This window comes from Hippopotamus amphibius, chromosome 6 (genome assembly GCF_030028045.1).
Source record: "Hippopotamus amphibius kiboko isolate mHipAmp2 chromosome 6, mHipAmp2.hap2, whole genome shotgun sequence".
Lineage (NCBI taxonomy): Eukaryota > Metazoa > Chordata > Mammalia > Artiodactyla > Hippopotamidae > Hippopotamus > Hippopotamus amphibius.
In genome coordinates this window covers 154,372,607-154,385,033 of record NC_080191.1, presented here as the reverse complement: position 1 = coordinate 154,385,033, position 12,427 = coordinate 154,372,607, and the positions used below count along the sequence as shown (strand labels likewise).

The 12,427-nt window shown below is 38.2% G+C and overlaps 1 pseudogene; it reads right to left on the bottom strand.

Annotated features, from left to right (window-relative positions):
- Positions 1–4,002: 4,002 nt before the first annotated feature.
- LOC130855002 (nucleolar protein 56-like) lies at positions 4,003–11,854 on the bottom strand (annotated as a pseudogene).
- Positions 11,855–12,427: the final 573 nt, after the last annotated feature.

Sequence of the window (12,427 nt, the reverse complement as noted above, 5' to 3'; positions counted from 1 at the left end):
TGGTAGAGGTTCTGATGGAGGTTTGTATCTAGTTTTCTAGAGCTGCCATAACAAAGCACCACAGATGGGGTGGCTTAAACAATTATGACAAGTTTACTTTCTTATAATTCCGGAAGCTAGAAGTCTAAAATCAAGGTGTTGACAGGGTTTTTCTTTTAAGGTCTCTCTCCTTGGCTTGTAGATAGTCATCTTCTAAGTGTCTTCACATCTTCCCTCTGTGTGTGTCTGTATCCTAATTTCCTCTTATTACGAAGATGCCAGTCAGATTGGATTAGGGCCCACCCAGATGACCTCATTTTAATGTCATTATCTCTTTAAAGATCCTGTTTTCAAATGCAGTCACATTCTGAGGTGCTGAGAGTTAGAACTGCAGCATATAAATTTTGGGGAGGATACGATTCAGCCCATGACAGGGTGGTAGTGGGGACGGCAGTGGGACAGCAGTGGCGGCTCACAGGAGCCCCCAGAGGGCAGGGCAGGGCAGGGATTTGCCTTGCCTCAGTATTCCTCTCAGTACCTTATTCCTGGTGGCATTTAAAACATGTTTTGGAACGGAGTGACAGTCTCCACTTAGCAGTGAAATAAGATTCTGATTATTTCCTTTCAACATGTATTGATATATAAGCTTTCCCTGGCAGCCTTGTTTTAAAAATGTGATTTATGTTGACATTCTCATTTAAGTAATTGCTGAAAATACCACGATCGGGGATTGAAGCCTTCCGTTGTGCAGCCCTCCTGTGAGCTGAGCAATGGACCATGATTTTTAGGTAGGTTTACTTAGCTAATTTCAAATCCACCTAACTATATTGCCATGCAGGCCACATTTCCCCACAAAGATGCTTCATTTACATGTTTACTTCATCAGAGGTCTCTATGAAATTTTCATTTACACGTTTATGGTCAATAAGAGAACTTTGGTGTGGGTCTTACAATGTAGACACAGTATGTCTCTAGTTTCATTTCCACTTCCCTCTTTCATGACCTTGTTGCAAATGCAGGTACTGTGGATCTGAGTTGTCTGACTTGTGCTCAGTGAACCATGCTGGTGCCTGGTAATTGCCATTCTCCAGTGTCCACAAACCACGTTTTAGGTGTCCTTTCTGGAACACTGACATCTACTTCCCTGGCCTGGCAGCTCCCTGATGACACATGAATACCTACGTTGAATAGACAAGTAGGGCTAAAATGTAGAGGTCTACACAGCTGCCCCCTGCGCAGTGGGATTAGCCAGCGTCATACTAGAAAGGCTTAATAGGGAATGTTGTGTTAGGACAGCCACTCTGTAGTTTTTCTAATGATGGATGGATGGTAAGAAAAGCTCAGACTCGAGACAGATGACCGGTGTGGTCTCAGTCTTGCTATTTATTATTCTCCTGACATTATATATTACATATTTATTTATTCATATATTTATGTATACTCTCACTCTAGAAGACAAACTCCCCGAGGGCAAGAACTTTGCCTGTCTTGTTTGCTGCTCTGTTGCTAGCAATCAGATAAGTTCCTGATATTAAGTCACTTAGATACTTTGAAGCTAAAATTGCTCGTTTGTCAAACGATAATACCAATATTTGTTCTGCCTAATTTCAAGGTCATTGAGAACATCTAATGAGACATAAAGGCAATTTATAAACTGTAAAGTGGCTTGTAAAGATAAGGCAAGCAGCTGTAAGAGTATGTGGTTTTGACTGACAGGAAACAAGATAAGGAGACATATATAATAAAGAGCTTTAATGTCACATGAGGTGTTCAGATTTGATGAAGTACAAATCAAACCTTTAAAGGAATCAGTTCACTTCCTGGGTTGCCAGCTCACAACGCAGCTTTTTTTTTTTTTTAAACAAATGTTGAATTTGATTAGAGAACTCTAAAATAAAATAGGTATAGCTATATTTGAAAGAACAAATTTTTGAATTTGCAGTTGGCATATGAACCTGTCTCCTCTTGTTAATAAACTCTTTCAAAGGTGAGTCTTCCCTCTCAGATGAATCCTTTTAAAAGAAATGCCCTTTGGTAAAACTTGAAAGGTTGCTGAGAATTCCTTGAAGCTCTTTGTTTAAATAATCACATGAAAAGATCCCTCTTAAACTCCTCTGTCAGCAAACAAATGCCACAAAGCAGAATGAATTTTACAGCTTTTGGGAGTCCATTAATTTACTTTCAATGGCATTAAGTAATGAGCACTCTTACAGGCAAGGTCACAGTTTCATTTTATATCAAACTATCCTTTCTCATGTATGATGCATGAAGCAGATTTCTTGCTCAGGGCAAAATGTTTTATTAAAATTATTTCCTTTGCTCTTTTGTATAGATTGTCCTTTGTGACAATAAAGATTGTCTGCGTGACATACCTCTTTAGGACAGCCATTGTATAATTATACTAATAGAGCTTAATCTAATGCTACATTAATTTTCTTCCACTATTTTCTCCAAGAAGGATGCCACTACTGTGTACACAACAATGCAATTTCTTTCTTTCTTTTTTTTTAAATTTTAACTGTGGGAAATTTATATTAAGGGCAGTAGAGGACATAAATTTCAGGGTTTGGGGAGACCTTTCTCAATCCTCTGGGTACAAAGGATCCCTGATAGTTACAGAGCAAACAGACCAATCTTTGTATTCTAACTCTCCACCCCACTGCCATGATTTTTTATTATTCAGCCATTCTTGATAAAAAGGAAAAAACACATCCTGTAGCAAACAGGAGTGCATGGCCAGGTTGTCTGACATCAGAGCCATCCCCTCTGTGACTTGGACTTGGGTTTTTACATGCGTTCACCCAGACTGCTGTAAAAGCCCCTCAATCGGGCTCTTTGCTTGTCTCTGCTCACTCAAGTCCATCTTCCCCTCTGTTGTCTGAGGAATCTTCCGAAAATGCCAGTCTGATCATGTCATCCATTCTTTACGCCCATAAAAGTTGCCCAACTCCTTAGTGTGGCATATAAATCTCTCCATACCCTGTCTCCAGAGTGGCTTTCCAAACTTGATCCTCCTGTCACATTGCTAGCATTCCCAGATGCCCATAATGAAAGCCCAGATGCACTTTCTCTCTGAAACTCCTGTGTTGACCGTTAAAGTGTTACACAAAGTGCGGTAATAGTGTTGTCTTTTAATGCACTGATGCCACTTTTGGTATGAGCTAGGTCCCTACAGAGCAATTATGTTCAATTCACTTTCTAATAATATGAATGACTTAGGGAGTGAAAAATAATCTGTCTTTAATTTGTACTTTGTGAAACTTACAATGAGTTTCATGGTAGCTCTAAGTCAGAAAGAAATCACTTGGAGAGGAGGTCAGCAATGTCTTCATGTTTCAGGAGGTGGCAGCTTAGGAATTAACGAAGAAACTGACATCATCTAGAAAATATTAGGGGGAACTTTCCTGAAGGCAAGTATGGTGGGGTGATTAAGAGCATGGGACCTGAATTTACAGTGTTTTAGACTCACACATAAAACTCTCATTTATATGTGTGTAGGGTAGCCTTTTACAGTAATGACTCTCAAGGAATCATGCCTCTTGTGTGCACACTCTTGTTGAGTTCTATCCCATATTGACCCTAGGTTTGGGACGTCAGCAATGTGACATAAACAGAGGTTTGAAGACTGCTTATTCATTGAGACTTTTCTTTTGTGGCTGCTCAGTGAGAACCCTTTTGCTACCATGTGAAGAAATCTGGGCTAGCCTCCTTGAAGATGAGAGACCACATGGACCACATGGAGAGAGGCCCTGCTGTCCCAGCCCTCCTGGATATATATAAGTGAACCCAGCCAATACTACACGGGGCAGAGATGAACCATTCCAGCCGATCCCAGCCCAAATCACTGACCCAAAGAACTGGGAACAAATAATTATTGCTTTTAAACCACTACATTTTGGGGTGGTGTTATACACAGTAATACCTACCTGATACACTGGAAGACCAAATTTCTTTTTTTTTCTTGTGGATTTGTTCTTATTTTTATTGCGCTGTCGGGGATGGGTTGGGAAATATCTCTACAAATTATGCCCCACTAGGGAGATGTCCATTCTCATTTTCCTGGGAGAGCTTTCAGAACTTTTTCTTTTTCTTGGAGCCACTGCTTTTGCTGGCAGCAGCCTCTTCAGGTCCACTGCTGAGTGGTTCCTCCTTGGAAGAGAATTTCCTCTTTTTCCTGGGGACCCTCTTGTTTCCTGACTCTTCAGGGTCACTAACTGGTTCCTCTTTAGGGAAACATTTCTTCCTCTAGGGAAGATGTCCACTGCCAGCTGTCTCTTCAGTATCACTACTAACCAGCTCCTCCTTGGAAAAAGATTTCTTTTTCTTGGGTTTGGAGGAGTAGAGAGATGGGTCTTACATTTTCACGAGGAGCCTCCTGGGACTTTTGCTTTTGCTTCTTTTTGGGTCTTTTCATTTGTCGCCTCACACTCCTCTGGAGTACTATTGCTGTTTTCTGAAGATGCCAGGGCAACTGCAGCCAGCTGTTTCTTTTCCTTCTTCAATCGTTTCTTCTCCTGTTTCTCCAGCTTCCTAGTAATCTCAGCAGCTACTTCCTCTGGCTGAACCATTGCCTCCTTTATGCCATCCAGATTCTTTTGTGGAATCTCTCCAGTCTTATAGAAGGACAGCCACTCCTGAACTTGTTCTTGAAGCTTTTCCCCAAATACACTGTTGGGTACCTCAGAGAAGCGATCAATTCATGAGGCAATACTGCATTTCTCTGATAGGTATCGGGAGATGTGGGTGTTGTTCTTGGCAGCTGCTCAGCCAATGAAGGTAGAGTGGAAAATGAGTCCATATTTTGGGGTGTTACCCCTTGTCTTCAGGGCGCTGGAGACTTGGTCCCTTTGCTGGGCCCAGAGAATCACTGATACCAGGACTCCCAAGTTAATTTTCTTAGGCCCATTTAATCATTTTTAAATAAGGCTAATTTTAGTAATTTAGGGTTGTTGTGACAATTCAATGAAATAATCCATCCTGAGACCTTAACATAATAAGTGATCAATAAATCTCAGTTATTATGATGGTATTATATTTTCTATTAGTAACTATTATAATGATTAAAAGGCCACTAAAATTTGGAGTGAAATAATACAATGTTTTCATATTTCTTACTTGATATCATTTCTCTGAGATATTATCTACTTTTAATATGTGAGCAAATAGAAATTAAATGATTTGTTTGACAAGCGTTTTGCAAATTTAGCCTCTGTATTATGTAACAGATGATAAAGCTCTGGTTGTATTTTTTTAGCAAAATACCATGGAAAAGGTGCAGGACCTTATGGTGTACATTTTGTATGTGGCCTTCATCCTTGGGCATATTTTATAGCCCTCAATAATCTGCATCATAGTTTATTTCATTTTTTATCTTGTACTTTGTGTGTCTCTAAGTTACCGCAGATTCTTTTTAAAAATTCTGAGGAGACATTAGAGAAAAGAATCAATATAAAATACATAAAATACTACCTAAGTAGACATGGCCCTTTAAAGAGTTTAGAAATGTTAGATAAAGCTGCGTAAAGTACAGCATGTGAGGGACTAGTTTGGCAAAGGGTAGGCAATTTTTAGGATTATCTGTGAGAGTGGAAAATTATTTCTGTGACTATGTATTACTTTCCATCCTTTAGAATAAAAACACCTGTGCCCATAATCATGAAAACAATATTTATTCAAATTCAGTGTTTGTGTCTCTGAAATTTTCTATTACCATTTATGAGATGAATATCAGCAACAAATCATTTAATTTCTAGATAAATCTCAATGCCATTGGTTATCTTCTTGATTTATTTAGTTTCTCTGAATTTTTGTTTTCTCATCTGTAAAATGGGATGATAGCAGCCACTGTGCCATGTTGTGGGGATTTTAGATCCAGTGTGTATTGTACCTGGAACGGTGCTTGGACTATAGGAGGTGTTCAATGAGTTGAAGACATACAGAGCAGAGCTTCTCAAACTTTAATGTAGACATGATTCACCTGGGGATCTTCTGAGAAGTCAGATTCTGATTCCATAGATTTGGGATGAGATCTGAGATTCTGCTTTTTCAGCAAGCTCCCATGTGATGCTGGTGCTTATGGTCCAGAGACTGTGAGCAGAGGCCAGCAAATTATGGCCCACAGGCCAAATCCAGCCAGCTGCCTGTTTTTGTAAATCAAGTTTTACTGGACCTCAGCTATACTCATCTGTCTATGTATCATCTGTGTCTGCTTGTACACTACAGAGACAGAGTAGAGTGGTTGCAACAGAGGCTGTTACAGCCCACAAAGCTTAAACTATTTAGTGTCTGGTTCTTTACAGAAAAAGATCGCTAACTCCTGATATAGTTTATAACACCTTGTGAGGGCAGTGTAATGCTATTAGAGGGAGATGGAAGGATCTGTCTGAGGAATCAGGTTATTATAATGGATCTCATGGGGGCCTCAGTATAAGGAGTACAAGATGCTGGGAATGGGCATGACTTGATCCCCCCTCCCGCCACCCTCCCCCCCCCCCCCCCCCCCATAGTGCGAGTGTCAGGCACTATTTAGAGGAGGCAGAAGGACCTAATGACAAGTGAGCAGATTTTGGAGACTTGGCCCTGCCAGTTACTACCTCTGGGGCCCTGAGCAATCCTTTTAACCTCTCTGAGCCTCAGTTTGCTCATCTGTAAAATGGGATTCATCAAACCAGCTCATGGGTTCTATGAGAGAATTAGTGATTATGTACAAAAGATATTTAACACTTAACCTGTTACAGAGTAAATAATAACTGTGGTATAGTCTGGGTGTCCCTTCCCAAATTCATATGTTGAAACCTAACCCCTAAAGTGATGATATCAGGAAGTGGGGTATTTGAGAGGTAGTTAAGTCATGAGGGCTGTACCCTTAAGATTGGGATTAGTGCCCTTATAAAAGAGCCTGTGGATATTTCTCTAGACCTTTGTGCCATGTGAGGACACAACAAGAAGTCTGCAGCCTGAAAGAGGGCCCTCCGTTGACCACGCTAGCACCCTAATCTCAGACCTCCAGCCTCTACAACTGAGGGAAATAACTTTTTGTTGTTTATAAGCCACCCAGTCTATGGTATTTTGTTACAGCAGCCCGAACGGACTAAGAAACTATTACTACTGCATTGGCCAAGAAGAGGGAGTTTTGTCAGCTGTGAGAGACATGGCTCTGAGAATTTACAAGCTTTTATTATGCTCAGAGTCAAGTGGGTAGCTGTTTCCTGGTTCTGCACTGTCCTTTTTGGGAAAGGGCCCTGATGAGAGCTTAGTCTCAGCCAAAGGGACTAGGCTTCATGTCAGAGCTCCAGTCATGATGGTAAAAGTTCAGAACCCAAGACAGAAGTCTTATTACAGTGATAGGGAATGCCCATAATAATAAAAAAATAATGGTAATTTAATTGAGTACCCACCATTGTCAGCTGCTTTACTAAGCATTCTGCACACATTATTATTTTCTTTTTTGCCCTCAGTTTTATTGAGAAATAATTGACCTACATCACTATGTATGTGTAAGGTGTACAGCATGTTGGTTTGACTTATATATATACTGTGAAATGATTACCACAACAGGTTCAGCAAACATCCATCTTCTCATATAGATACAATAAAAAGGAAAGAAAGAAGAAAGAAAAAAGGAAAAAAAATTCTTCTTGTATTGAGAACACCTAGAATTTACTTGCAACAACTTTCCTGTCTATCATACATCAGTGTTAGCTATAGTCATCATGTCCTACATCACATCCCTAGTACTTATTTATGTTATAACTGACAATTTGTATCTTTTGACCACCTTGCTGCAATTCTCCCTCCCCCAACCCTCTGCTGCTGGTAACCACAAGTCTGATCCCTTCCTCTATGAGTTTGGTTTAGTTCTTTCATTTTTGTTTTGTATATCTTACATATAAGTGAGATCATACAGTGTTTGTCTTTCTCTGTCAGACTTATTTCACTTAGTATAATGGCTTCAAGGTCCATCCATGTTGTTGTAAATGGTAGGATTTCCTTGTCTTTTATGGCTGAATAATAATCCATTGTATATTTATACCACAATTTCTTTATCCATTCATCCATCCATGGATACTTAGTTGTCTCCATGTCTTGGTTGTTGTAAATAAGGCTGCTATGAACACGGGAGTGCAGATATCTCTTCAAGTTAGTGTTTTTGTTTCCTTTGGGTATATTCCCAGAAGTGGAATTGCGGAGTCATATGGTAGTTCTATTTTTAATTTTTTGAAGATCCTCATTCCTGTATCCCATAGTGTCTGTACCAATTTACAATCTCACTAACAGTGCACAGGCAGTCCCTTTTCTCCACATCCATACCAGCATTTGTTAATTCTTGTCTTTTTGAAGATAAACATTCTAACAGGTATGAGGTGATATCTCACTGTGGGTTTTTTTTTTTTTTTTGTGGCTGTGTCAGGTCTCCATTGCTGTGTGCAGGCTTTTCTCTTTACTTGCAGTGAGCAGGGGCTACTCTTCATTGGGGTGTGCAGGCTTCTCATTGCAGTGACTTCTCTTGTTGTGGAGCATGGGCTCTAGGTGCACAGACTTCAGTAGTTGTGGCTTATGGGCTTAGTTGCTCTGCGGCATGTGGGATCTTCCAGGACCAGGGATCGAACCTGTGTCCCCTGCATTGGCAGGTGATTCTTAACCACTGTGTCACCAGAGAAGTCCCTCACTGTTGTTTTAATCTGTATTTCCCTAATGACTAGTGATGTTGAGCCTCTTTTCATGTACCTGTTGGCCTTTTGTATATCTTCTTTGGAGACATGTCTATTCAGATCCTTTGCCCATTTTTAATTGGGTTATTATTATTATTTGCTCTTGAATTGTGTCAGTTTATTTTATATTTTGAATATTAACTCCCTATCAGGTATATGGTTTTCAAATATTTTTTCCAATTCTGTTTTTTTTTTTTTTCATTTTTTATTTGGTTTCTTTTGCTGTGCAGAAGCTTTTTAGTTTGATGTAGCCCCACTTTCTTATTTTCAATTTTGTTGCTTGTCCTTTAGGTGTCATATCCAAAAAATCATTACCAAGACTCATGTCAAGGAGCTTTATTCCTACATTTTCTTCTAGAAGTTTCATGGTTTCAGGTCTTACATTTAAGTCTTGAATACATTTTGAGTTACTTTTTGTGAGTGGTGTAAGATACAGATCCAGTTTCATTCTTTTATATGTGACTGTCCAATTATCCAAGCAGTATTTATTGAAGAGACTGTCTTTTCTATTGTTTTCCTGTTCTCTATTTCATTTATTTCTGCTCTAATCTTTATTACTTATTTTCTACTGCTAATTTTGGGCTCAGTTCATTTTTATTTTTCCAGTTCCTTAAGGCATAGATTTAGGTTGTTTATTTGGGATTTTTCTTGCTTCTTAATATAGGCATTTATTGCTGTGAATTTCTGTCTTAAGACTGCTTTTGCTGCATCCCATAAGTTTTGGCATGCTGTATTTCCATTTTCATTTGTCTCAAAACCTTTTTATTTCTCTCTTAGTTTCTTCTTTGATCCACAAGTTATTTAGGAAAGTTTAATTTCCACATGTTTGTGAAATTTCTAGTTTTCTTCTCATTGTGGATTTCTAGTTTTATGCCACTGTGGTCAGAGAAGATATCTGGTATAATTTCAGTCTTCTTGAATATGCTGACTTATTTTGTGGCCTAACATGTAGTCTATCTTAGAAAATGTTTCATGTGTGCTTGAAAAGAACATTTCTGCTGTTGTTGGATAAAGTGTTCTGTATGTGTCTCTTAGGTCCATTTGTCTATAGTGTTGTTCAAACCTGTTATTTCCTTATTGATTCTCTGTTAGATGATCAATCTATTGTTGAGAATGGGGTATTAAAGTTCTTAACCATTATTGTATTATTGTCTTTTTCTCCTTTCAGCTCTGTTTTGCCTTGAATATATTGCCTTAATATATTTTAGATGCTCTTCTGTTGGGTGCATAAATATTTATAATTGTTATATATTCTTGATATATTGACCCCTTTATCATTATATGATAACCTTCTTTGTCATTTTTTAAAAATCATTTTTAGTTTAGGGTATATTTTGTCTGATATAAGTATAGCTACCCCTGTTTTTGTTTTTTGTTTTTTGTTTTTGTTTTGTTATCATTTACTTGAAAGGTCTTTTCCCATTCCTTTGCTCTTAGTCTATGGATGTCTTTAAGGCTAAAGTGACTCTCTTGTGGGCACCATATTGTTGGATCTTGTTTTTATACCCATCCAGTCATTCTGTGTTTTGTAATTGGAGAATTTAATCCATTATCCATTTAAAGTAATTATTGATAGGTAAGGACTTACTATTACCATTTGGTTGATTGTTTTCTGGTTGTTTTATGGATTCATTGCTCTTTGTTCCTTCTCCTGCTGTCTTTTTGTGTGTGTTTTGATGTCTTCTGGTATCAGTATGCTTCGACTTCTTTATTGTGTTCTTTTTGTAATTACTATAGGATTTTCCCTTGTGGTTACCATGAGGCTTACATAAAATATCTTAAACTTATAAAACCCTATTTTAAACTGATAACAACTTTAATAGACTTTGTAAACTACACTTTTCCTTCTCCTCCCCCTCACATTTTAGGATGTTACTGTTATAATTTTCATGTTTTTAAAAAAATATTGTGTAACTAATAACAGATTATTGCAGTTATGATTACTTTTGCTATGTTCTTTTTTTTAACTTTTAAACTAGATTTTAAGTGAATTATACACCACTATCACTATATTAAAGAATCTAAATATGACTGTATACTTACCCTTACCAGTGAGATTTATGTTACCTTTTTATGCTTTTATAATATTAATTAGTGTTCTTTTACTTTCTTTCACAGCACTCCATTTAGCATTCCTTGTAAGGAAGGTCTGGTGGTAATGAATTCCCTCAGCTTTTGTTTGTCCAGGAAAGTTTTTATTCCTGCTTCCTTTCTGAAGCACAGCTTCACTGGGTATGGAATTCTTGGTTGACAGTTATTTTCTTTCAATACTTTGATTATGCTATTTAATTCTTTCCTGGACTGAAAAGTTTCTGTTGAGAATTTCTGATAGTTGTATGGGGGTTCCCTTTTATGTAACTTCTCTCTTTTCTCTGGCTGCTCTTAAACTTCTTTCTTTGTCCTGACTTTTGACAATTTAATTATAATGTGCCTCAATGTAGCCTTATTTGGGTATAGCCTATGTGGGCCTATTTAGGATCTTTTGGGTCTTGTGGATCTGGATGTCCATTTCCTCTCTCCAGGTCTGGGAAGTTTTCAGCCATTGTTGTTTTAAATATACTTTCTGTTCCTTTCTCTTTCACTGCTCCTCTGGAATTCCCATAATGTGAATATTGTTTCTTTTCATTGTCACCCATAATTCCCATAGGCTTTCTTTACTTTTTTTCACTCTTTTTTCTTTTTTGCTCCTCTGACTGGGTAATTTGTAATTCCTATCCTCCATATCACTGATTCTTTCTTTTGCATTGTCAAATGAACTTTTGAAACCGTCTATTAAATTCTTCAGTTCAATTATTGTATTTTTCAACTCCAGGATTTCTGGGTTTTTTTTTTTTTGCTTGTTTGTTTTGTTTTGTTTTTTGGTTTGTTTGTTTTTTTGATGGTTGCTCTTTTCTTGTCAAACTTTCATTTTGTTCATGCATTGTTTTCCTGATTTCATTTAGTTGTCTGCCTGTGTTTTCTTGTAGTTTACTAAACTTCCTTAAGGGGATTATTCTAAATTCTTTGTCTAACAGTTCATAGATCTTCATTTCTTTAGGGTCAGTTAGTGGAACTTTATTAGTTTCTTTGGTGGTGTCATATTTACCTGATTTTTTGTGATCCTTAATTCCTTACATTGGTATCTGTGCATTTGATAAGTCCAGCTCCTCTTCCAGCCTTTGCATGTTTGCTTTGGCAGAGACTGTTCTTCACCAGTCAGTTCAGTTTGGGTTACTGGGTATGTCTGTTGGTAATGTCCTTAGCCAGGTGGGACCTGCTATTATGGTCTATTTTGAGGAGAGGCAACCATTTGAGCTCTGAGGATAGGGATGGAGGGAGTGTGCCTCTGGCTAAGAGGAGTTGGATAGGATTGCTGGCTTGGTTCCCTATTCAGGTCAGGCTGAGAGATCTCTCCATGTGGTGCTGTGCTGGCCTGGAGGAGAGGCAATGCAGTCACTGTGTAGCTGCTTCTCTTACCCTTCTAAAGTAATCCCTCTTGGTCTCTGTGATGCAGGCAGGTACTGTACCCCATAACCCCTGTGTTTAGGAGTCTCTCAGTGGTGTCTTGTTTTTGAGTAGTTGTTAGTTCTTGGGATGGTGAGTGAAGTTAGGAATGGTCCCCTTTGTCATTTTGGTGACATCACTATATTATTTTATTTAGTATTCTCTACAAATTCTGTAATGCAGGTACTATTTTCTTCACTGAAGAAAGGAGAAAACTGAGGCTCAGTAAAATTAAGTTATTAATCCAAGGTCTA